A 27,206-nucleotide genomic window follows, 5' to 3' on the forward strand; every position below is an offset into this window, starting at 1 on the left:
ATCTCACCAGCACCAGACATATGTCCTGGGGAGGGGGTTGAAGCTGGGTGTCAGGGGGGACAGGGAGAGCATGAGCTTGATGCCTGTGGAGTCAGGGGCAACTCCTGTTCTTTCAATTCCAAAGGAACATTTGTTAAGTTTAAAAAAAGCCACCTATCTTTCATTAACAGCCACTGAATGAGCCAGCTGAGGCTGAAGTCTGCCCTATTTATTGATGCCAAATTTCTTGGCGTCCTTCAATGATGTTAGACATTTGGTTACATATTTAATGAATCTTGCACCTGTTTTAGGCATTCGCCTGCGATGACTAAAGGACCCCACAAATGTAGCAGTGGGGCCAATACAAGCATTTGGAGCAGATTGTCCCAATGCTATGCCTTACGCCTATCGTATGGCTGAAAAACAGGCGTTATGTATAAATGTACCTTTATTATGTACCTTTTGATACAGGAGTGACAGCTAATACTTTCACAATCACTAATGGGCTCTTGAACATCTCAAACCTTGAGGTTAAACGTCTGAACATTTGAATCTGTGAAAGAGAAAGGCAAAAAAGCCTCTGGGTATGTTCATCTTTGAGACTCTCGCAGACAAATAGATGACAAGCTAGTGTAAAATTTAGGTATCATTAGTGACCTGCACAATTTTCAGATCATCCCACACAATGAGCTCACATTACATGCCGTACTTCGTGAACTGGAATGCTCTGGAAGTAATATTTCTAATTCTGAATGATGTAATGGTGACTGACATTTCAAACATATCAGAGGCAGCTAACACCCTCTCACTAAATGTAGCACAGCCTGATTGAAGCTAAATATTTTCTGTCAGTTACAGTACTCCCTTGTTAACAATTCCATAGCTGAGTTTCATGCTTTTTTGGAGATTGCTTTTACACCTATAACAATAGAATAATAAATGCAATATAAGAAGTCTGACAATGTACTCAAACAAATGAATCAACATGTAAAAGCACTGCATTTTAACAGAATAGAACCAAAGGCTTTTAACTTCTAGTTAATTTGTGGACACATACACATATTCACATTATAGTGAGTATGGTAAATCTGCTGGTCTTCAGAACATCTTTGTTGTCCTAGTGGCCATTTGCTGGCTGAAGCTTTCTGACCTATGACATTTGTGACAAATAAGACACCAAAGTGCTAGATATGGCCTGTTAAAATGAGGCCTAAGGCCTGCAAATTCTCAGCCTTTCACTCAGTGAAGGTGTGAGGTAAATAAGAGTGAAGCAGCCTGGACAGAAAACAGACGTTGCAGTAAAAAGGAAATGAAATACTAATCCTTTAACCCTTGGCTTTTGTGGCTTGCTGCACAGCAACGTGCTTTCAACCATGTAACTACTTTAACCTTCTAAGGTGTTAAATCTATTCAGGTTTGACTGAAAATATGTAAAACATCATGCATGATGAACTCAGTTCCTTTTGAAGCTTGAAGCAGAGAAATGGGTTTCTGTTGAATTTTGCTCACATGTTTATGTACATTTGAAATAATTGTTGCTGGCTCAAAGGTTTTAAATCGAAAACATACTTTAAAAAAAATCATGTCTCCTGTGACTGAGATGGAGTGCGAATAAACAAATAAATTGACCATGATGATGCGGTAGAACTTTCATGTTACTGGAAATAGTCGGTGACCTAAAACAGCAACTTAAATCGCATTCGGCAAGAAACTGAAGGGAAAAATAATGGATGAAAAAAATCCTTTCAGAATTTAACTTCAGTATTATACAAACTAAAAATTCTAAGCCCACATCAGCTATACAGTGAACTGAAAATGTATATGTTATTAGCAACCTGGTAGCTTTGAGCTGATATAAAAATATGCCTCATATGAATGAATTTGTCACTTGTTAGGTTGAGTAACCCTGGAACAAGTTGAAGTGAATAGTTAATATGCAATAAAGTATAATGCCCAATCTTTAATGTGCAACTGATTCCAGTTCAGTTTAAGGTTAAGGGCCTGGTGGATAGTAATATCATAGTGCACAGGGTACAACTTCATATCCCCACTAGTTCAAAGGTAAAAATTTACTTATTTTTCCTGATGGGTGGGGGGAAGCAGGGTGAATGTGTATGAAGGTGACAGTTAAACATGGGCTTGCCATTAATAATTTCAGCATAATGCTCAGATAAAAAAATATGGTTATTAAATTATTAAACAAATAATTGTTTTCAAATGATGTCAATAAATAGAGGGATGGAATAACTTTATTACTTCATGCAACATGCACTGTATCCCTGCAGTCAGAAATGTCCAGTTAATACTGTCAGTAGCAAACCGTGTTCCATTATTAATGTTATGTGTTGTCAGCAGCAATATGTGCACAACCCATGGAATAACATAAGTATGTACACAAGCAATTAATTTCTAATGTTTTTACAGAACACTATGTCACAGCAGACAGCACCAGCAAGATGTGCAGACACCTCCTTCACACTCCATCTTGACAAACATTGTCAACTCATTTATGACCCTTTGATACCATCAAAGAGAGATGATTTTCACTACTAATATTTGGACTGCATGTAACACCAGGCTTCTTAAAATAGAAAGCTTTAAAAAGGAGCTCCTGTCCTGCAACATTTTAAAGAAGCAATAACTGGTCCAGGTACAGTTTGGGGTTAAAATGCAAGCGCTTTAACGACATAAAAGAAACCTACATCCGAAGAACGAATAAACCTAAAAACTTCAATAATACCATCGAGAGTTTCACACAAAGACATAACAGCAACAACTCTATCATAATGGAAAACACCACATGACCCTCCGCAGAAAATGGTCACTGAGACAAAGAGGAGGAGGTTCGGAAAGGCAGACAAAAAGCTCCTTAAAAGTAATGGGTTTCAAGGAGAGTCTTAAAATTGGAGAGAAAGTGGCTGTGGACAAAGTTGAAAATGACAGAGTGAATGCAGGAAAGAACACTGAAGAGTCTGCAGGCAGAGAAATGGAGAGCGTGTGGGGCTTTTGTGCTGGGGGAGTTGCAGAGTTAAGGTGGGGGGGGGGGGGGGGGGTGGTAAGGCCATGTCAGAATTTAAACACAAAAATTTTTTTTTCCAATGTGGGGTCAGATCCTATGGCCCTGTCATAGCAGGGGGGGCAGTAAAATGTGGTGAGCTGTTCAAAGCTCCATGGACTTTGGCGGGAATGGAAGATCTTATCATGGAAGCGGCGACCCTGGCAAACTACTGCTCCTTGGACCTGGAACACCTGACTGTGAAGTGCCGTCCATACTCCATTTCATTGGAGTTCACTTCTGCCATCATCACGACGGTCTACATCCCACCCCAGGTGGAAGTGAAGAAAGTGCTTGATGAATTGTGCACCACTATAAATAACAATGAAATAGAATACCCGAAGGCCTTGTTCATTGTGGCTGGGGATTGCAACAAAGCCAACCTCAAGAGTGCACTGCCAAAATTCCTCCCGTCCCACCAGGCGCCCTAATATCCTTGACCACAGCTACAAACAAAAAGGGAGTTTATCGATCCATCCCCCGACTGTACTTCGGAAAATCGGACCACAAGATGGTGCTCCTTCTCTCTGCATTCAAGCAGAAACTTAAGCAAGAAAATCCGGTTAAGAAGGTCGTGCAATGCTGGTCAGAGGCAATGGAAGAGCTCCTACGTGACTGCTTGCAGTCAGTAGACTGGTCCATATTCAAGACCTCAGCGGCCATCCTAAACGGGTATGCCACCAACATCACAGACTGCATAAGTTAGCGTATAGAAGACTACATGCCAAAGAAGGTAGTATGTGCTTTCCCAAATTGGAAACCATGGTTTAACCGGGAGATTCACTCCCGAAGGCCAGGCCTGAGGCGTTGACGACAGGTGACTCTGACCTGTACAAGAAATCCAGTTCTGACCTCCGTAACGCCAAGAGACAATACCAGACTACCCTAGAGTCACAGACTAATGATACGGACTCTAGTAGGTTGTGGCAAGGCTTCAACAAGATAACGGGCTAAAATGCAAAGCCGAGTAGAATCTCTAACAACAGCGCATCCCTCCCTGATGAATTCAATGCATTCTTATGCTCGGCTATGACCCTCCAGCCACCCCAGTAGGACCTTTATGTAGTTGACCCACCGTATACTGTAGAAAACCAATGAATCCTACATTGATAGTGAATGTGTAAAAGAGTTTTTAAAAAAAATGCCCATTCATAGATAACTTTCCAATTCCTTAAAAAAAAATCTTCTCACTACAGGACAATAAAACTGGCTGGATGTCCCGCCGCCTGCTACATGTTGCCGAGTTCCCAATGCAGCGGTGAATCCAGCGTTATCCAAAAAACTGGATCGGTGCCATGCACTGCTAGCGGTGACATGAAGGTTCACAGGTCAAATTGATGCATGTGCTTCCTATTGATGGGCTGGGCACCAGATTCTCCAAACCATGTGATTCTCCGGTCATCTGGGCCAGGATTCACGTGGGTGAGAATTGTGCGAGTGTGGGCCAACAGGATAACTCTTCAAGGGAGTTGCCCCTACGGTCAATTGGAGGATTCCCCTACAATGCAAATCCTATCCACACCACCCGTAGCAAGACCCCCACCCCTCCACACCCCCCCCCCCCCCCCCCCCCCCCACTACAAAGATCCCTGTCTGGAAGCTAGAGATCAGTCCAGACAGAAATGATGAACAAAATCACTGCATTAAAACCCACATGTGCAATACACCTGCTGGCTAAGGCAGAGAAAGCAACACTGGAAAATTCCGAGAAAGCAAAAACCAAACACCCTCAGATCTTTGATCTGCAAGGCATTCATTCACATCAATGAGAATTGGTTTTATTAGGATGTGATTGACAGCTTGCACACAGCGAGGTTGAATGGGCCTCAAGTGTCCAGCCGGTAATCTAAATACAATGTTTATAAATATCTAGCTATGATTTATAGCTCCTGGACCACAAAAAAGACAGTTAAGTGCTTTCTGCAGAGAAAAAGAGGAAATGAGAGGACTTAAAGCACTTAACTGGATAGGTGGACAGCTGGGGTACTTCAGAGCCACTCAAGTGTGAAAGGAGATGAATGAAAGAATGCAGACAGCTGGGTGTGCGTGGAAGCTGTCATTCACAGCTTAGGGAAAGCAATTTCAAATATATGAATGAAAGGCTTGCAGATCTGAAGGGGTTTAAACCCAGCTGAAACCCAGGAATTGATATGTGCTGCTTCCTCTGCCTGAGGTGGCAGGTGTGTTTCACAGCTGAGTTTCGAAGCAGTGTTTATTTTTCACTGCCTCTGTCTGAACTGCTCTCTAGCTTCCAGGCTGGATTCTTTCTTATGTGGCTTGCAGGCAGGGGTCTCTCCAATTGTAGGTCTCTGGTGGGGTCTCTCTAATTGGAGGGTCTCTGTTGGGTATCTCTCTAATTGGGAATTATCTGGTGGGAGTGTGTCTAATTGAGGAGTCTCTGGTGTGGGGGCGGTAGGGTGTCTCTGGTGGATGTCTCTCTAATTGGGGGATCTATGGTGGGAGATCAGTTGGGGGATCAGGGAACCTTTGTGTTTTTGTGTGTGGGCTGGTGTCATGAGAATGTCACTTTAAGAAATGTCTGTCTGCTCATGTTACTGCAGTAATGTCAGAGTGTGGGTGGAGCTGATCTCTGGCTCTGCTTTTTAGTTTCACTTTGAGAAAAGCTTAGGTGTTTTGGTTTTGTTTTCAGTGTTGGAGCTGAAGCCAGACAAAGCAGGTGTACTGCTGTTCTCTCAGTAGTGAGTGTAAATCTGATGTGTTTCTGTTAAAAGGTGTTTCTTTTGTCTTATGGATGTTGTTTGGGAAGTTATTAAGGATTACTTACTGTTGTATTCCTTGGGGGTTGAATTTGAATTAATGGTTGCTAAGATGTTCACTGTATGTTTTAAAAAGTTTAACTTGAGTTCACAGAATAAACATTGTTTTGCTTTAAAAAATAATTTTCCATTTCCGCCGTATCACACCAGTAGAGTGGGCCATGTGCTCCTTATACCACAATCTATGAAAAGTTGTGGGTCAGGTGGACTCCATGATACACTTTGGGGTTCTCTAAACCCTGGCCCATAACACTGGTGACCTCACAATCTTCCCCATGCATAAATTTGCATGTCTAAGGATTGTGATTCGCTTTCGGATTTTCACTCGTGGCATGAGCGCAAATCATTGAATGGCCACATTGCGCTGAAAAGCAGTGCGCCGCAGCACAAAGTGGCCGAGAGAAGGTGTGAGAGCTTGCTCCCAGGATCTACCAGGCTCACAATGCCTCGCAAGACCTAATGCAATCTGGCGATACGTTGTGAAGTGAATCTCGCCCATTTTGGATGGGATGACTATTTGACGAATCTGCATATTAGAGTGAAACAGCTGATCACACGATAATATCAGTTTCCCGAGCACGCCATTCGCCTTGGAGACCTTGGACGAGTGATGTTCTATACTAATTTCTATAAATGGGGACCAGACTGTATGACACTCATGGGTGGTCTCGCAGGGTATCAGGGGCCCCCAGGTACATGCCCTTCGGGCAGGGTGGTACCATGGCACTGATGGTGCCACCTAGTAACCTGGCAGTGCCAGGCTGAAACCCTGACAGTGCCACCTGGGTGCTGGCCTGGTATTGCCAAGGTGCCCAGGTGCCACTGCCAGCTGTCAAGGACACTTCCAGGATACCAGGTTGGCATTTTTTGTGCGACAGCGGTCAGGCTGGGGGTGCTCTGCGCATGTGTTGGAGGGTTTGCGGGAGGGGCCCTGGGACAACCTTATAGTAAGTTGGGGCTGGAGGGAGTGTCGGGAGTCACATTGGGGGCTCCAGAGATCGCAATGCCATTTAAAAATGGGATCCCGATCTCTCGCTGTGCTGAGGAGTTCTGGTGAGCAGAGCTCCTCAGTGGACAAAACGGGGCTGTGTGGGGCCTCAGTCACGCATTCCCCGCTGAAGCCCCCTATCTAACCCGAGTGACCTTTGATAACATTGTGTTTCTTGGCGCTACGAGTACCAGGAAACACATGGCTAAATACGCTCGCTATGGAACGTTATTTCTATTTAGTTAGGTCGCGCCCATCGTCTCCCAATTGGAGAATTCCAGGAGTTTTACAAGTAGATTTCTGGGGCTGAATTCTCCGGTGTCCCAGCCGTGTGTTTCTCAGCGGTGCGTTGTTTGCTGATGGTGGCATTCTCTCTTCCTGATGCTTTTCAATGGGATTTCCCATTGAAGCCATCTTACACCTCCGAGAAAGCCATGGGCCAGCAGGACAAGAGAATTCCAACGGCGGGAGAATTCCGGCCTGATCTCTTAGCCAAACCTCATTATGTACTTTTGGCTGAGAACATTCAAGGCCATGGGCCAAGTGCTGGCAAATAGGATTAGGTAGACAGGTCAGGTGTTTTCACGTGTTGGTGCAGACTCAATGGGCTCCTTCTGCACTGTATATTCTGTGATTCTGTGAACCGAGAAATCCATTAGCCTAGACAATGGGTGGTGGATGGAGATTCATGAGTTAGCATATGTTGGTACTTAGCACAGGAGCTATAGGTGACTAGTAGGAGTGGATGGGGGTCATATGTTTGCATGTAGGAGCATAGGGAATGTGTGGACTTGAGGGTGTGCGAGTGGTGAGGTCTAGCGGGCCTAATAATTTACTAAACAATTGGGACAAAGACTCACAGAACTGAAACGGAACTCTGATCTGTGTTTAGGGGCGGAGGGACCAGTTCCGCTCCACACCCATTACCGGAATGACAATCCCTCCATTTGGGACACATTTTCACAGGCAGGTGCAGCAAGTTGGGAAATTTCCAGATTGCTGCTACGTGACTCAGGAACACAAATCCAGGCAGTGATGTGCCATCTTGCATTTATCCTAAACGCTGCCGCAGAAATCATTGCTCAACAGCTGGAAGTAATGTGTAAAGGTGCGCTCATTACACACTCCACCCATTTTAACCTCAAATTTGCAATTGGTGTCCAATTTATATCCTAATTTGTAAATCATAAACCACCTCCTTTCTGAAACAGGTGATGAATCTGGATGCCAGTCTCAGGGTCATCTTCAAGATTCTTGGGCTGGATTCTCTGCACCCCGATGCCGAAATTGCGTCCCGCGCCAGGGCGGAGAATCCATTTCCGCGCACGGAATCGGCACTGGCACCGGTTCCCTAATTCTCTGGGCCCCGAAAAGCAGCATACTAGGAGAGTAGGCCATGTATCCCCTATCGGCGGCCATTGCTGAAGGTTCCCCGACTGGCCGAAGTCCCTGCGGCGTGGATCTAACATGGTCCCAGCCATTCGGGATACTCACATGGTGACTGCAGACTCAGTCAGCCGCCGTTATGGTCGGGAGCGGACTGAACGGAGGGCAGGGGAGGCCTCATAAGGGACCGGGCAATTTTTGGGTGGGCGGTCCGGGTCGGGCATGCCGTCATTCGGGGCCACTATTCGGGAGGTCCAGTTCCGCGGTCTGAGCCTTCCATGGAGCACGGTGTGGCCACTGGAGGCCGCCATGCACATGCGTGGCCTCTGACCCCGAAATGTGGGGGCCCGTTATCTGCAGCTGAATTTGCCAGTTTCACGCCAGGTAGCTGCTAGCTCCCTGCAGCGCTATGAATATGGGGCCTTTTAACAACAGTTTTTCTGGCGTGAGAGGCCACAGTTTTTACGACGGCATGGGGACATCGTGGGGCAGCACGGCAGCATGGTGGTTAGCATCAATGCTTCACAGCTCCAGGGTCCCAGGTTCAATTCCCGGCTGGGTCACTGTCTGTGCGGAGTCTGCACGTCCTCCCCGTGTGTGCGTGTGTTTCCTCCGGGTGCTCCGGTTTCCTCCCACAGTCCAAAGATGTGCGGGTTAGGTGGATTGGCCATGCTAAATTGCCCTTAGTGTCCTAAAAAATAATGTTAATGGGGGTTGTTGGGTTACTGGTATAGGGTGGATACGTGGGCTTGAGTAGGGTGATCATTGCTCAGCACAACATTGAGGGCCGAAGGGCCTGTTCTGTGCTGTACTGTTCTAATTCTAAAAAACAGAGAATCCAGCCCCTTGTATCTTGAGTGCCAGAATAAAAATGTGGTAAGTAAACTGATTTCCTTTTCTGAGTTACACTTGATCTTACCTTATGTATAGCATAACCCATGGCCAAAGTTACCACGCACTGCAAATTGGTCAGCATTGCAGCAGCTGTTTTCCTGATGAAAATGAACAGCAAAAATAAACAACTTTTCAGAGGCTACTTCCTGCATCCCAAGGACAGTTGAAAAATACCCAATGGGTTTCCATGATTTGAACTGCTGGAGCAGGAATCCTGCAATGGAGAATTTTATATTAAGCATCAAGGCAAGTGCCTAGAAATTGGTTCCCTGCTGAGATTGCTCTCTGTGCTAGAACAGGTAGGCCCGAGGCATACCCAATATTGATCTTGGAATCTCATTTCAGTGACATAAGTGAGCTGCAGACTTATGCTTGAGATCGCCTGGCAGCTCTCCGGCAATTGGCAATGGATTTCGGGCTGCTTTTGTTGCTGACAGCTGCCATCAAGTAGGTCCTAGAAAGTGCAGGTGGGAGGAGCTGATAGAGGGGCTGGGGGCGCCGATAGAGTTGGAGGAGCTAGTCAGGGGGATTGGACAAATGCAGTCAGGTAAGGCTGCGGGGCCGGACAGGGTTCCCGGTGGAATTTTATAAAAAAGTAATGCGGATCTGGTGGGCCCCCTATTGGTGCGAGCCTTCAATGAGGCATGGGAGGGGGGGGGCTTTGCCCCCGACGATTGTCGCGGGCACTGATCTCTCTGATCCTGAAGCGGGATAAAGACCCCTTGCAGTGTGGATCATACAGGCCTATCTCGCTCCTCAATGTTGACGCTAAGTTGCTGGCGAAGATCCTGGCCACCAGGATAGAGGATTGTGTGCTGGGGTGATACACGAGGATCAGACAGGATTTGTCAAGGGACGGCAGCTCAACACGAATGTGCGGAGATTGCTAAATGTTATTATGATGCTGGCAGTGGAGGGGGAGGCGGAGATAGTGGTGGCGCTGGATGCAGAGAAAGCGTTTGATAGAGTTGAGTGGGGGTACCTGTGGGAGGTGCTGGAGCGGTTCAGATTCGGGGAGGGATTCATCAAATGGGTGAGGCTGCTCTACGCGGGCTCGATGGCAAGTGTAGTTACCAATGGAAGGAGATCGGAGTACTTCTAGGCTCTACCGTGGGACCAGGCAGGGGTGCCCCCTGTCCCCCTTGCTTTTTGCATTGGCGACTGAACCTCTGCTATGGCGTTGAGGGGAGTCAGGGAGCTGGAGGGGTCTGGTGCGGGGAGGGGAGGAACATCGGGTATCGCTGTATGCGGACGACCTGCTGTGTATGTGGCGGACCCAGAAGGGGGAATGCCGGGGTGATGGAGCTGTTAGCGGAATTTGGGGGCTTCTCAGGCTATAAGTTAAATTTAGGCAAGAGCGAGGTATTTGTAGTACACCCGGGTGATCAAGAGGAGGGAATTGGGAGGCTCCCATTTAAGAGGGCAGTGAAGAGTTTCAGATACCTGGGGGTGCAGGTGGCCAGGAGTTGGGGGACTCTCCATAAGCTTAATTTTACCAGGCTGGTGGAGCAGATGGAGGAGAAATTTTAAACGGTAGGACATGGTGCCGCTATCGTTGGCAGGTAGAGTGCAGTCCGTCAAAATGACGGTTTCTCCCGAGGTTCTTGTTCCTCTTCCAGTGTCTGCCCATCTTTATCCCTAGGGCCTTTTTTAGAAGGGTGACTAGCAGCATCATGGGCTTTGTTTGGGCGCATGGGACCCCGAGGGTGAAGAGGGTCTTCTTGGAGCGGGGTAGAGATGGGGGGGGCTGGCGTTACCCAATCTCTCGGGGTATTATTGGGTGGCCAATGTGTCGATGGTGCGCAAGTGGGTGATGGAGGGGGAGGGGGCAGCATGGAAACGGATGGAGAGGGTGTCCTGTGGAGATACAAGCCTGGGGTCCCTGGTAACGGCGCCGTGGCCGCTCCCTCCCACGAGGTATACCACGAGCCGGTGGTGGCGGCTACCCTCAAGATTTGGGGGCAGTGGAGGCGACATAGGGGAGAAGTAGGGGGCTCGATGGAGGCTCCGTTAAGGGGGAACTATCGGTTCGTCCCGGGGAACATTGATGGGTTGTTCCAGGGTTGGCACAGAGCGGGCATCAGACAGCTGAGGGACCTATTTATTGATGGGAGGTTTGCGAGCCTGGGGAGTTGGAGGAGAAATTTGGGCTCCCGCGGGGAACATGTTCAGGTATCTGCAGGTAAAGGCGTTTGCTAGACGGCAGGTGGAGGGATTCCCTTCGCTTCCCGCGAAGGGGGTGAGTGACAGGGTGCTTTCGGGGGTCTGGGTCGGAGAGGGGAAGATATCTGATATCTACAAGGTTATGCAGGAGGTGGAGGAGGCGTCAGTAGAGGAGCTGAAAGCTAAGTGGGAGGGGGAACTGGGGGAACAGATCGAAGACGGGACATGGGCTGATGCCCTGGAGAGGGTTAATTCTTCCTCCTCATGTGCGCGGCTTAGCCTCATCCAATTCAAGGTGCTGCACCGGGCCCACATGTCCGGGTCTAGGATGAGTAGGTTCTTTGGGGGTGAAGACAAGTGTGTCAGGTGTTCGGGGAGTCCAGCGAACCATGCCCATATGTTCTGGGCATGCCCGGCACTGGAGGAGTTCTGGAAGGGGGTGGCGAGGACGGTTGTCGAGGGTAGTGGGATCCAGGGTCAAGCCAGGATGGGGACTCGCGATTTTTGGGGTTGGGGTGGAGCGGGAGTGCAGGAGGCGAAAGAGGCCGGTGTGCTGGCCCTTTGCGTCCCTAGTAGCCCGGCGAAGGATCTTGCTACAATGGAAGGATACGAGGCCCCAAGCGTGGAGACCTGGATCAACGACATGGCGGGTTTTATCAAGCTAGAGAGGGTCAAATTCGCCCTCGAGAGGATCGGTACAAGGGTTCTTTAGGCGGGGTGGCAACCTTTCCTCGACTTTCTGGCTCAACGATAGGGTACTGGGACAGCAGCAGCAGCAACCCGGGGGGGAGTGGGGGGGGGGGGGGGGGGAAAGGGGGAGGGAAAGGGGGGGAGGGGGGGACGATGACTATGTTTGTTTATTTAATTTTAATTTATTTTGGGGTTTATTTGTTGTTCGTTGGGGTTGGGGGGGTGGGGGGGGATGTGGTACATGCGCTGATGCGGTCTGGGGGGTGTTGCAGTTATTGTGGGGTTATTTTGTTGCATTTCATTGTTTGTTATTATGTTTTCTGTAAAAAATTCCAATAAAAATTATTTTAAAAAAAAAAGAAAGTGCAGGTGGAAGGATAGCAATCAGAATAGAGGAAAGTGATGACGGCGGGTGGGAAGCAGTTGAGAAAGGGCAGGAAGTGATCAAGATGGAGAGGTATTAAAAGGAACTGAATGCAAACATTCAAACGTCATGAGCATCTCCCAGCTCTGCATTTAGGCAAGTACTTTTTAACAAACTTATCTTTTCAGTGATGATCTCTAGTATTCCCTTTAAGGACAGCTGGTTAGGCTGCATGGAGAATACGTTTTACAGTTAACTAAAGATTGAGATTACTTGGGCATATGTAGCTTAAGCCTTTTTATGCTAAATGCTCTTCCATAACCCTTTGCCTCTTCCGAACATATCTCAGCACAAATGTGAAAATATAGCTCATGTATTTCTGCCAGTTCAGATCAAACTGTAAATTTCACAATCACCAAATTATAAAATCACAATATCATAATTTGCACTAAAAATTTTAGACACAATGCCCAAAGCCAGTTTTGACAATGATTTGTTTCATTACAATTGAAAACTTCTCACTGAGACCTGATATGGATTTTCTGAACATTTGATTACATCTTCATAGCATGAGAATCATTTGTATTCATTATTTTAACAATTGCACCGTTGCATTTTCTTGTGTGCCTAATGTGCATAAATGATGCGTTGATATCTCTAAACTTTAATTTTCAGGCACACAGAGGGGCTTAAGGAAGGAATTTGTGGAGGGATTCGCCGTCGGCCCTCGCCGGAATCGGGAAACACAATTGGGTGGAGAATCACACATCAGCAGAAAATCGTGGCTGGTGCTGGGTGGCAAACGAAATGCCATGCTCCGGACCCTTGACAGCGGCATGCATGCGTTCCATGCCGCATGTTGGTGTGGCCATGCAAATTGTACAGTAAACATCATTGGCATATCATAATTGGGCCCACCCCGGTATTCTCCGGGCCTCAAGCGATGCTCCACCTCCGCCAAGAAGAATTACCAACAGTGAGTTTCACTTGAGGTATATAAAATCGGGAAGCAGGCGCCGTGGTTGCTGAGGGAAAGAAAGAGGTAGGACATGTTCCCCAAGGTACAACCGTGGGCTGTCAGTGTTACCGTTGGCTGAGGGGGAATGTCAGGGCCAAAGGAGTAGTGAGGGGTGACTAGGAGATGGGCACTGGGGTCGGGGTGACCCCCAGGACTGGGGCGTCCAGGCATGGGCTGCCATTGCCATGGCCTGTAAGGCAGCCATCTTGCTATGCACCCCGCTGATCACCCACTGCCCGCACAGAGTGCCCTTGGCCTTGGACATTTGACATATGGCCGATACCTTTGACCCCATGGCCTCCACTGTGGGCGCCACCCTTGTGGTGGGGTGGTGTGCTGGGGGGGTGTGGTGGGGCGGGGGTTGGGAGGGGTTGCTGCATGAGCCATGGGGACATTTGCAATCTATCGGGGGCTCACTTGTTTCCCCAATGCTGACCACCACATCAGTAGCTGCCCGCTCACCAGTCCACCGACCAGGCCCACCGCCTTCTGCTCAGCAGCGGTGAGGCCCTCAGGTGTGGTGGACTGCTTCCGGTCTGCCCTTTCTCTATGCGGTTGTGGGCCACCTTCTCCTGGGGGACAGATAATGCACAATGTGAGACACTCAGCGCAGGTGGTCTATGGCTGATGGCCTGTGTATGCAGAGCACCCGGCCATGGTGAGTGGTGTGGTTGTTGACATGTGGGTTGGGGGTGGGATATGGGCGGTCTGTTGCTGGACAGGTTTTGATCGCCCTCTGGGGGGTGGGGGGGGAGGGAGGGCAGGTATTTGTATGTGAGATGAGGGTTCGTGACAGGAGCTCGGTGGTGGTGGTGGTTATCCTGGCGGACTGAGGGGGGGTTTCCCACCGGCCCCCAGCGCTGCTTACTTGGTGTGGACTGTGTAGAGTGGGGTTTGGGCTATGTGTGTGGAGGGTATGGGACAGGTGTGGTGCCAGGGGCTTGGGGTTGGTTACTCACCCTGGTAGCTCTGAGGAGGTTGTGCAGCTTCTTGCAACACTGCTAGCCGGTCCTGGTCGTGGGGCCGGTAGCGCTCACAGCATCTGCCATCTCTGCCCGGGCCTGGTTATCGGGTGAAATGGGGTTCTGCTCTTTGGGCTGCCACCTTATTGGCTGGAATGAGCGTGTGTAGGGTGTGGAGTACGTCTCAGAGACTGGAGTTCCAATCCCGACCCCGGCGAATCAGATGTCGTCCTGCATTGGAATTGCACTAGCTCCACGTGGTGCTGGTGCTAACCCATTAACAGGTCCTGAATTGCTCCGGGACTGGTACTGCTTTTGTCAATGTAGAACATTCACGATTCAGTCTGGGTGTCAGCACTTCAGTCTCTGAAATGGAAAATTCTGCTGTTGGTGTTTTCTCTGGTGCCGTGACATTTTACTCTCAACTAGATTTGCTTTACTTTTTTAAAATTTAAAGTACCCAATTTTTTTTTTCAATTAAGGGGCAATTTAACATAGCCAATCCACCTACCTGCACATCTTTTGAGTTGTAGGGGTGAGATCCACACAGACATGAGAGAATGTGCAAACTCCACACAGACAGTGACCCAGGGCCAGGATCGAACCCGGGTTCTCAGTGCCATGAGGCAGCAGTGCTAACCACTCAGCCACCGTGCCACTCCAACTTGACTTGCTTTGCACAAGGTTTTAAGTTCTGATCGTAGCGAGTAGAATTTCAGGAGATTTCAACATAACTCACTGATGATGCCATTACAGCATTTCAGGAAATTATGGGCCATTTAAAGGTAGCTATTGCTGAAATTAACAGTTCCTTTTAAATTGTGAGAAACATGTGGAGGTGAAGGACACCTGTTTGTGAGTTTTACAGCATAAGAGGGAATTTTCAGCAGTCAGCATTGCAATGGTGCAACTGGGCAGCACGGTAGCACAAATGGCTTGCATTGTGGCTGAACAGCGCCAGGGTCCCAGGTTTGATTCCCTGCTGGGTCACTGTCTGTGTGGATCCTACCTAACCTTTTGAATATGAAGGGGCAATTTAGCATGGCCATTCCACCGAACCTGAACATCTTTAGACTGTGGGATGAAACCGGAGCACCTGGAGGAAACCCATGCATGCACGGGGAGAAAGTACAAACTTACAACATCTTGATGCCGTTCAGCTACTTGCGTAACAAGGAAACATACCTGCACGAGAACAGAGCTCTGAAATTACAGGCCTTGACTCCCCCAGAGATGCCATCCTAAATATCCTGCAGATAAATCCTGGAAGGAATGGGTAAGATGGAAGCCGAAAAGTTCCTCCGAGGTCTGAGCAAATATCATCTGCTTTTGTATGTGATTCCCTTTGTGTATTTCACTCATACAAGGGCAGGCATACAACTACACAATCATCACACAGCATCTGTAGATGCAAGAGCATTTGAAGGGAGATCTCAGAGTCAGTATTCTAATATTTGTTCTATTTAGTCATTGCAGTCCTGGAAGAAGAGCCTGTCAACACTGGCAGGGGCCCAACTCATAATAGTAGCTCAGCAGTGACCCTCTCATGAAGGTTTACAAGTGCCAGAAGAACGATTTATATTCTGAAGTTTGCAGTAAGAATGAACATAGAATTTACAGTGCAGAAGGAAGCCATTCAGCCCATCGAGCCTGCACCGGCCCATGGAAAGAGCACCCCATTTAAGCCCAGAACTCCGCCCCATACCCGTAACCCAGCAACCCCACCCAACCCCTTTGGACACTAAGGGCAATTTAGCATGGCCAATCCACCTAACCTGCACGTCTTTGGACTGTGGGAGGAAACCGGAGCACCCGGAGGAAATCCACGCAGACACGGGGAGAACGTGCAGACTCCACACAGACAGTGACCCAAGCCGGGAATCGAACTTGGGACCCTGGAGCTGTGAAGCGACAATGCTAACCACTGTGCTACCGTGCCGCAGTGTTTGGTGATTTTAGGAACAGGAGGAGTGAACATAAACCAAACTGATAGTTAATGCGAAATTGACTTGCTGAATGCTAAAGCAGGGCTTTTCAAAGCGCGGGTTGCAACTTTGAGGAAGGTCATGGAGCAATTGGCAGCGACGTTCCCACGGTGGTCCCGATAGTGGAAGAAGCTCCTGACGGTGACTTGCAGCATTTTGTTGAAAATGGCAGCCACTGCTGCTTTTTAAATGAGAAGGAAATGAGGCTGTAAGTAGCCTCCTGGCCATAAGTGGCAGCAGAGTGCAGGTCACATACCCTGCATGTACACCTGACACCAAGCTTCCAGTATGTACAAACTTTTGGCGCCAAATCAGAGAGGACAGCTTCTTCAATTTTCTAGCTGTGAGCAAGCAAGCCAAGTGGATTGTGAAGATGAAACATTTTCTTTCAAGTAATAGACAGCCAGTGAAATGTAGGCAGTGTACCTCTCCCAGACAGGATCGCACAACTGAATCTGCTGGAGAGAGCTGATCAAGACAAAGCGATGCTAGTGTTAGCACTATACAGAGCTCCAGGGCCTCTGGTGAACAGTTGACAAAGAAGAAACTTCCTCCTGATTAGTAAGTTTGCAGACGGCACAAAGGTTGTTGGAATTGCGGATAGCGATGAGTACTGTCAGAGGATACAGCACGATTTAGATTGTCTGGAGACTTGGGTGGACAAATGTGAGATAATGCATTTTGGAAGGTCTAATACAGGTGGGAATATACAGTGAATGGTAGAACCCTCAAGAGTATTGACAGTCAGAGATATCTAGGTGTACAGGTCCACAGGTCACTGAAAGGGGCAACACAGGTGGAGAAGGTAGTCAAGAAGGCATACAGCATGCTTGCCTTTGTTGATCGGGGCACTGAGTATAAAAATTGGCAAGTCATGTTGCAGCTGCATAGAACCTTAATTAGGCCACACTTGGAGTATAGTGTGCAATTCCGGTCGCCACATTACCAGAAGGATGTGGAGGCTTTAGAGAGGGTGCAGAGGAGATTTACCAAGATGTTTCCTGGTATGGAGGGCATTAGCTATCAGGAGAGATTGAATAAACTTGATTTGTTCTCACTGGAACAATGGAGGTGGAGGGGCGACCTGATAGAGATCTACAAAATTGTGAGGGGCATAGACAGGGTGGATAGTCAGTGACGTTTTCTCAGGGTAGAGGGGTCAATTACTAAGGGGCATAGGTTTAAGGTGAGAGGGGCAAGGTTTAGAGGAGATGTACGAGGCAAGTTTTTTACACAGAGGGTAGTTGGTGCCTGGAACTCGCTGCCGGAGGAGGTGGTGGAAGCAGGGACGATAGTGACATTTAAGGGGCATCTTGACAAATACATGAATAGGGTGGGAATAGAGGGATATGGACTCTGGAAGTGTAGAAGATTTTAGTTTAGACAGGCAGCATGGTCAGCACAGGCTTGGAGGGCCAAAGGGCCTGTTCCTGTGCTGTACTTTTCTTTGTTCTTTGTTCTTTATTCTTTGAGGGTGAGACTCCAGAGTCAGTAATTAACTTACAGCTGACTCCAAATGAAAACACTACATTGCTGTAACTGACCTGTGATACCATATTAAAACATGCCAAAAGTCTCTGAGCCTGTCAGTATTCTGGAATAGCATCTCCCAGGAGTATCCAGTGCTGAGTAAAACAAGCATTTTATTGCTATTGCCATTCACAACGACCTACACGTGCAAGATTGGATTTTCCATTCTCACAAAACTGAAGCCGGCACCAAGGAACTGGCTAAAGTCTACACCTGATATGCACCTTCCTCCTGTGAACCTAATTGGAGTGAGATTGTGAGGACCAAGCAGGTTCCCCTTTCGCGTTAAAGGTAAGCAAATGTGGTGTGGGTCACAATGGTTGGCTGGCATGGGTCGCGAAGATCGGCTGGCATGAGTCCCGAAGTTCAGCCTGATGGCTAAAGTGAGTCCTGGGAAGAAATGTTTGAAAAACACTATACTGAAGAATTCTGTTACTTGTGTTCGATGCCTTGTCATTGAATTCCTGTGAACATTTGTATTACAAGAAACCATTTTGCATGCTCTCTCTCTCTTTCCAGTTTTTCCTGTTATTGCCCCACAAATGGCTGAACTGCAGTCAACTATCCAGTCAGCTGGCAAATGGCTGTTTTATGTTCCACATAAATATAGCCTACTGTTATGACAAAAATTTGACAGTAATCATAAAAATAGTCAAAATGTTAACAAACACCGGTGCTAAAAGCTGCAAATGAAAAATAATGGCGAAAAAGCCTCTTCTCTTTTACAAGCATCAGCTTTCTTTCAGCCCAGACCAAACAGATAAGAGGAGCACACTCTGTCCAATCCCATGCTCATCTAGCAGAAATGTTCACTGTGCTCAATATAAATATATTTACTATTTCATAACATTTTACTCATTTTAAGTGAAACATCCAAAACACCAGCATCTGCATACAAGTAGTGTAATGGATCCGACTGATTTTATAGCCAGAAGCATTTATTTTGACCTGGTTCCTACAGCTATGGCAAATTGCTCTGACATTGCTACCTTGAACTTCTGTGTTTTTGGCTAACTGCTCTACCTTTTCTCCAGTGATGTCAACTTCTTGTAAATTCTTCTCTGCAGGTTATTTTGGCCGTAATTGCTATCTGCTTCTGTTAGACTGCCATTTCAGTGCTTGATGGAGTGGGCCTTGAATCCTGAGCACCTTATCTGAGTAATTAACGAGCTTCGGCAGTTTTATTATGGCTGTTGCTCTGCTTTTTTCTGGTTCCATTTGTCACTTTACTGGGCAGCTGTGAGTGATATATATAGTAAAACATTTCCAAGTAGCATTAACAACCGGCTAATTTTAAGTGCTGTGTGGTAAGGTGGATAAGGCATTATGGCGATGATAATAATAATAATAATATAAGCTGATGTAGGCTGATTTTTAATGTTCAGGGATAGATTCATAATTCTACATATACTCTCCAGTTTTCTACAAACAGGGACCTGGATTTTACCCAACAACTCAGGATGAGTTGGGAGCCCTTGAAAAATGGCTTGTAGCCTCCAATGCCGGGATTCCCGACCATATTCCTGGGGTTTCAGGAGTGGTTTTTAAGGTTGCGGACTAGTTCAGGTCATAGGCCGGCACTCTGCACTCCTAACACGGCCATCTCCATCGGAGGGTGAGCATGTCCTAGTCCTTCGTAATTTTCATGAAGTCGGGCTAACTTTTCAAAGAGTCGTTGTTCACGGTCCTTCAGAGGTGTTGTAAACCAATGTCTTCATGAAAGAACCTTTTGAAAAGTGATTTCAAAAGGTCCTCATCATGCACCCTGTGCATCCCCCCCCCCCCCCTCACCCATGCCTTGGTATGTCCCCCAAACAACCCATGTGACCCCCTCATACTCCCCATGCTAAGCTATGCCTCAAACAGTCCCCATGGCAGGCCTGTCACCTCAAACAACCCTAATGGCCCATTATGTTCCAATGCCAAACCATGGCACTTCAATGCGCATTGAACCACTACACACTGTATAGAAACAATGAACTCTATTGTGACAGTAGGATGTGTCAAAAAAGACTTGAAACAAGTAATTAATTCATAACCCAATAAAAGTGCCAATCATTCAGACCCTTCGAAAGTTTCAGTGGCAGAAATGGTGCTAATGGCCACAGAAACCAAGGGGAAAGAGTGCTAATGGCAGATCCCAGAGAGAACAAAAGATGTGAAAGGTCAAACAGCAGGGAAACTAACATCAGAGGATGAACTTTAGATGTGGGGGGAGGGGAAGGGGGAAATAAAGAGGAGAAAGGTGAAGGAAAGGTGGATAGGATTGGGGGGGGGGATTAAATATGTATTAAGAAAGAAAGAAATGGTAAAAGACAGTTAAAATGAAATGGGATGAAAACAAATGGGTTGAGGTGGGGTAGAGCTGATCATCTGAAATTGTTGAATTCGATGTTCAGGCCGGACGGCTGTAGCGTGCCTAACCGGAAGATGAGGTGTTGTTCCTTTAGTTTGTGTTGAGCTTCACTGGAACATTGCTGCAGGCCAAGAACAGACATGTGGGCATGGGAGCAGGGTCTTTTGTTAAAATGGCAAGCAACAGGAAGATCAGGGTTCTGAATGCGCATACATTACCCATGGTATCTTCCCATGCAATCGCAGAAAATGTAACACCTGCCCCTTTACCTCTTCCATGCTTAACATCCCAGGCCCAAAACACTCATTCCAGGTTAAGCAGCGTTTCACTTGCATCTCTTCAAATTTGGTCTACTGCATTCACTGCTCCCAATGTGGTCTCCTCTATATCGGAGAGACCAAAGGCAGACTGGGCAATTGCTTTGCTGAGCATCTTCAGTCTGTGCGCATTCAGGACCCTGACCTTCCTCTTGCTTGCCATTTTAACAAAAGACCCTGCTCCCATTTCACTGCTGAATGTGGATGCGAAAATACTCACAAAGGTCCTGGCTAAAAGGTTCGTGGGCTGCGTACCAGAGGTGGTCGCAGAGGACTAAAGGGCTTTGTCAAGGGTAGGCAGCTCACAGCGAACATCATGCAGCTGCTGAATGTGATGATGACCCCCACCCCCCCTCCCCCCCTCCCCCGGGGGAGAGAACACCAGAGGTGATCGTTTCCCTGGATGCAGAAAAGGCCTTCGACAGAGTCGAATGGAAATATCTCCTCGAGGTTTGGGCTAGGAGCGTGATTCACCGCTTGGGTGAGGCTCCTGTACAACGCTCCCAAAGCGAGCGTCCGCACTAACACCACCAGCTCTGAACAATTCCAGCTACAGAGAGGAACAAGACAGGGCTTTCCCTTGTCCCTACTCTTGTTCGCGCTACCGATCGAACCCCTGACAATAGCCCTGCGGGACGCAAAAAGCTGGGAGGCAATCCGGAGAGGAGACAGAGAACACAGAGTCTCACTCTATGCAGATGACCTGCCCCTCTATGTCTCAAAGCCACAGGAGGGAATGAAGGTAATACTGCAAATACTGAAAGAGTTTGGAACCTTCTCGGGCTACAAACTTAACCTGGGCAAAAGCGAGACATTCCCAGTGAACACAAAAGGGGGAGGGACAGAGCTGAAGGGGCTCCCGTTTAAAATGGCCCAGAACAGATTCCGCTTCCTGGGGATCCAACTAGCCAGAGACTGGACACAGATCCACAAGTGGAACCTTACCAGGCTGGTGGAGGAAGTAAGAAAATACCTTCAAGGGTGGGGCTCACTCCCCCTTTCTTCCTGTTTAGATCCATCCCGATCTTCATTCCCAAGGTCGTTTTCCAAAACGTACTGTAAGAATTCTTACAACACCTGGTAAAGTCCAACAGGTTTGTTTCAAATCACTAGCTTTCGGAGCACTGCTCCTTCCTCAGGTGAATGAAGAGATAGGTTCAGAAACATATATATAGACAAAGTCAAAGATGCAAGATGATACTTTGAATGCGAGCATTTGCAGGTAATTAAGTCTTTACAGATCCAGAGATAGGGGTAACCCCAGGTTAAAGAGGTGTGAACTGTCTCAAGTCAGGACAGTTGGTAGGATTTTGCAAACCCAGGCCAGATGGTGGGGAGTGAATGTAATGCGACATGAATCCAAGGTCCCAGTTGAGGCCGTACTCATGTGTGCGGAACTTGGCTATAAGTTTACACTTGGCGACTCTGCGTTGTCATACGTCCTGAAGGCCGTCTTGGAGAACACTAACCCGAAGATCAGAGGCTGAATGCCCTGACTGCTGAAGTGTTCCCCGACTGGAAGGGAACATTCCTGCCTTGCGATTGTCGCTGATGTCCGTTCATCCGTTGTCACAGCATCTGCATGGTCTCGCCAATGTACCACACTTCGGAACATCCTTTCCTGCAGCGTATTAGGGAGACAACATTGGCCGAGTTGCACGAGTATGTACCGCGGCCTGGTGGGGTGGTGTTCTCACATGTAATGGTGGTACCCATGTCGATGATCTGGCACGTCTTGCAGAGATTGCCACGGCAGGGTTGTGTGGTGTCATGGTCGCTGTTCTGAAGGCTGGGTAGTTTGCTGCAAACAATGGTTTGTTTGAGGTTGCGCAGTTGTTTGAAGGCAAGTAGTGGGGGTGTGGGGATGACCTTGGCAAGATGTTCGTCTTCATTGATGGCGTGTCGAAGGCTGCGAAGAAGATGTCATAGTTTCTCCGCTCCGGGGAAGTACTGGGCGACAAAGGGTACTCTGTCGGTTGTGTCCCGTGTTTGTCTTCTGAGGAGGTCCATGCGGTTTTTTGCTGTGGTGCGTTGGAACTGTCGATTGATGAGTCGTGCGCCATATCCCGTTTGTACGAGGGCATCTTTCAGCATCTGTAGATGTCTGTTACGCTCCTCCTCACCTGAGTAGATCCTGTGTCTGTGGAGGGCTTGTCCATAGGGGATGGCTTCTCTAATGTGTTTAGGGTGGAAGCTGGGGAAGTGGTGAATCGTGAGGTTATCTGTGAGATTGCGATAAAGCGAAGTGCTGAGGTGACCGTCCTTGATGGAGATGAATGTGTCCAAGAATGCAACTGATTCTGGAGAGTAGTCCATGGTGAGTCTGATGGTGGGATGGAACTTACTGATGTCATCGTCTAGTCGTTTCAGTGATTCTTAGCCATGGGTCCAAAGGAAAGAAATGTCAGCGATGTACCTAGTGTATAGCGTCGGTTGAAGGTCCTGTGCGATGAGGGGGCAGGAAAAATATAATGGGCGTGATTCTCCGACCTCACGCCGGTTCGGAGAATAGTGGGCCGTGCCGGTTTTTCACGCGACGCTGGTCCGACGAGCTCCCGCTATTCTCCCAAACGAGAAACATTTTTACATCGGTTTTTCTGCGGATAACTTTGTCAAACGCCCCGATACGGCCAAACAGCCGACTATCCGTCCCCCAGTTATTCTCCGGCCCGGATGGGCCGAAGTCCCGACGTCGTGACGCCAGGTTATGACGGTGGCTATCACACCTGGTTTTTAAAGTTTCTGGAGAGGGAGGGACAGGGAGAGAGGGAGGGAGAGGAGGGGGTGAGGGGGGAGGGAGAGAGGGAAGGAGAGGGTGAGGAGGGGGGAGGGGGGGAGAGGGGGAGAGGGGGAGAGGGAGGGTGAGGAGGGGGTGAGGGGGGAGGGAGAGGGAGAGAGAGAGGGAGGGAGAGGGAGAGAGAGAGGGCGAGGAGGGAGGGAGAGAGGGAGGGACAGGGAGAGGAGGAGGGGTGAGGGAGATAGGGAGGGAGGGAGGGAGAGAGGGAGGGAGAGGGAAAGGAGGAGGGGAGGGGAGAGAGGGAGGGAGGAGGAGAGGGAGGGAGAGGAGGGAGGGGGAGAGGAGGAGGGGGAGGGAGTGAGGGAGGGAGGAGGAGGGAGGGAGGGAGAGAGAGAGGGAGAGGGAGAGGAGGACGTGGGAGGGAGAGAGGGAGGGAGAGGGAGAGAGGGAGGGAGAGGAGGGGTGAGGGGGAGGGAGCGGAGGGGGGAGAAGGAGGGAGAGGGAGAGAGAGGGGGAGGGGGAGAGGAGTGAGGGAGGGTGAGGCGGGGGGAGGGGGGAGAGGGAGGGAGAGGGAGAGGGGAGGGGGAGAGGGAGGGAGAGGGGGAGGGGGAGAGGGAGGGAGAGGGAGAGGGAGAGAGAGAGGGAGGGAGGGGAGGGGGTAAGGGGGTGAGGAGGGAGGGAGAGGGAGAGGAGGAGGAGAGGGAGAGAGAGAGAGAGAGAGGGGGAGGGAGAGAGGGAAGGAGAGGGAGTGAGGGAGAGGGGGAGGGGAGAGGAGGAGAGGGAGGGTGAGGAGGGGGTGAGGAGGGGGTGAGGGGGGAGGGAGAGGGGGAGAGAGAGAGGGAGTAGAGGGAGAGAGAGAGGGAGGGAGAGGAGGGGGGAAGGGGTGAGGGGGAGGGAGAGGGAGAGGGAGGGAGAGAGAGAGAGGGGGAGGGAGAGAGGGAAGGAGAGAGGGAGTGTGAGGAGGGGGGAGGGGGAGGGGGAGAGGGAGGGTGAGGAGGGTGTGAGGAGGGGGTGAGGAGGGGGTGAGGGGGGAGGGAGAGGGAGAGAGAGAGGGAGGAGAGGAGGGGGGAAGGGGGTGAGGGGGAGGGAGAGGGAGAGGGAGGGAGAGAGAGAGAGGGGGAGGGAGAGAGGGAAGGAGGGAGTGAGGGAGTGTGAGGAGGGGGGAGGGGGAGGGGGAGAGGGAGGGTGAGGAGGGGGTGAGGAGGGGGTGAGGGGGGAGGGAGAGGGAGAAAATGAGGAAGGGAGGGAGTGACTCGTCCACTCCCGGTTACAAAAGGTCAGCCGCCCTGCCATGGCATGATGGTCACGAGGACACGGCCGCTGGTTGCCCTGTGGCTTACGGCCACAGGACACTGAAGCATCAGTGAGGAGGACGTAGTTAACTGCCCGTTGGATGCAGAAAGTGACCAGGGGTTAGGCTGGCCGCGTATCAGCAGCGCGACCAGGCCACCGGGACACACACGTATCCCGTGGCTGGCGGCTGCCGAGGTGTCCAATAACCTCCGTCTAACATGTCATTTCTCTGCCCCCCACCACCCTTCTGTAGGTTAGCAGAATGTATGCGAACAGAACGGCTATGTTCAGCGCAGTGGTTGGGGCCGCTGCACTGCATTTGGAGATGCAGCAGCATCCACACCCACAACCCGCAGTGGATGCAGGGCCAGCTGCAGCAGCAGAGGGAAGGGCCGAGGAGTTGCCAGTCGTTAAGCAGCATGGGAGGTGGGGGGGGGGGGGGGGGGGGGGGGGAGGAGGAGGAGGAGGAGGAGAGAGTGATGGTGCAGCCAGGGCACCAGAGGCGACGACCGAGGCCGGGGGTGTACCGTGTCCGGGTCTCTTTCCAGACAATGCCGGACATCACTTGCAGGAGGAGACTCCGGTTGAGTAGAGAGAAGGTGACACATATCTGCCAACTCATGGCGCACCTCGCGGGGACCTCTCCGGGATCTCCCAGTCATCGGTGCACAGGTGCATCCGGGATGTGACCGACGCCCTCTATGCCATCGCGGACCGCTACATCACCTTTCCCAAGGACAACATTCACAAGCTTGTGGATTTGCCAGCATGGCCGGGATATCGAGGGTGCAGGGGGCAATCGATTGTGTTCACGTCCCCATGCGCCCGCCTGCAGGGGACAGGGAGGTCTTCACAAACAGAAGGGGGACATGCTCCATGAATATCCAGGTGGTATGTGATCCCCACATGAGGATCATGAACGTCTGCGCAAGGTTCCCAGGGAGTGTGCATGACTCCTACATACTGGCGCAGTCGTACATCCCTGCAATGTTTGAGGGACAGCCCCCCCGGCTGAGGGGCTGGTTGCTGGGCGACAGGGGTTATCCACTGAGGTCTTGGCTGATGACGCCTATATGGAGGCCTCAAACCAACGCGGAAACACGATACAACGAGGCCCATGCAGCAACCAGGGGTGTGGTGGAGCGCTGCTTTGGTCTCCTGAAGATGAGATTCAAGTGCCTGGACCGCTCCGGAGGGGCCCTGCAGTCCCAGCCCGACAGGGTCGCTCGTATTGTTGTGGTCTGCTGTGCGCTGCACAACATAGCGATGCAGCAGGGAGATGCCCTGCTGGAGGAGGCGGAGGGAGAAGCCAGTGGCAGTGGTGCCAGCACAGAGGAGGAGGAGGAGGTTGGTGGAGTGGCGGGCGCAGCACGTAGACAGGACCCGGCTGCTGGTGATGCCCAGGAGGCTGCACAACGGACCCGGCGAGGATGGCGGGCACGTGGCGCCTTGGTGGCAGCCAGATTCACGCGTGCGCGCGACGGCCCCGCTGAACACCAACACTACCACCTGCATCGCCAGTCGCGCAGACGGTCAACACACAACTGCCACCCCCCTACCTCCCCAGCACCCCCACTCTGTGTACTCTGCTCCACTTCGACATCACCCTTACCACTGCGGCACAACAGTATGGCACGACATTGATGGCTGTGTCAGCGGGTGTGATCAGTGCCATGTTGAATGATGACAGCCCGCTCTGCGATGAGCTGTGAGCTCAGAATCGTTAGACAAAGTCTGACTCATGGCAATAGCTGAACCATCCATCTCGGTGGCCGCTGAGTTCGTCAGGGACACTCCATCGCGTGCCCGCGTGGGGTAGCTGTGGGAGGGGGGGGACTGCACACCCGGCACCAAAGTTTCACCGCTCGTCAACCCCAGCGACACTCGGTCACCATCACGATCCCTGTGGCAACGGAAACATCACACAGCCTTACAAGTTAGGTGCAACAGTGAGTTTAATGGTTAACATAGTTTACAGATGCCCTAGCCCCTACAACTAATCTGTGCCCTTCACCCGTGCCAACTTACTTTGTGTCCCTCTTCGTTGCCTTACGGGCCCTACCACTACGTCCAAGTGGATCCCCAGATGATACAGCAGGAGTGGAGGTGGACTGCTGCAAATCGCCCCCTTCGACATGACTCCCCGTCGGCACTCCTTTCCTGGGGCGCCCCGGTCTTGATGGGCCAGGCTGCTCTGCGGGCGTTTCGGATGACGTGGTGCCACCCTGCTCTGCCCGCTGCCCACCCGATGCACCAGGGATGGGTCGGGGGAGGCCCGAGCGTTCAGGGATGGAGTTAATGGGACGGGCCCCAGAACCTCCTTCTCCCTCAGGGAGCCCGGTGGCCCCCGGGCCTCACTTTTAGACGGAGGTGCGAGCGGGGAGGTGCCCCGTCGCCCCCTCCGACACCTGGCTCTGCCAGTCCTGGAGGCCTGCAACGGTTTTGACCAGGGTCCGAAGGTCCGCAGAGACGGAGTCCAGGGAGTGAGACATTCCCGCCAGGGACTGTGCGACCACAACCTGTGAGTGTGCGACGCCATCCAGCACGTGTGTCAGGCGGTTGATGCTCTCCGCAACTGACTGGTGGGACTGTGCCATTTCCTGCTGGGACTGTGCCTTGGCGTGCTGCGACTGGGCCATGGCCTGGTGAGACTCGGCCAAGGCCCGTAGCGCGCCGGCAATGTCATGTTGGCTCTGGCGCATTGCTGCCTGT

The sequence above is a fragment of the Scyliorhinus canicula genome, chromosome 8 (genome assembly GCF_902713615.1).
Source record: "Scyliorhinus canicula chromosome 8, sScyCan1.1, whole genome shotgun sequence".
NCBI classification, from domain to species: domain Eukaryota; kingdom Metazoa; phylum Chordata; class Chondrichthyes; order Carcharhiniformes; family Scyliorhinidae; genus Scyliorhinus; species Scyliorhinus canicula.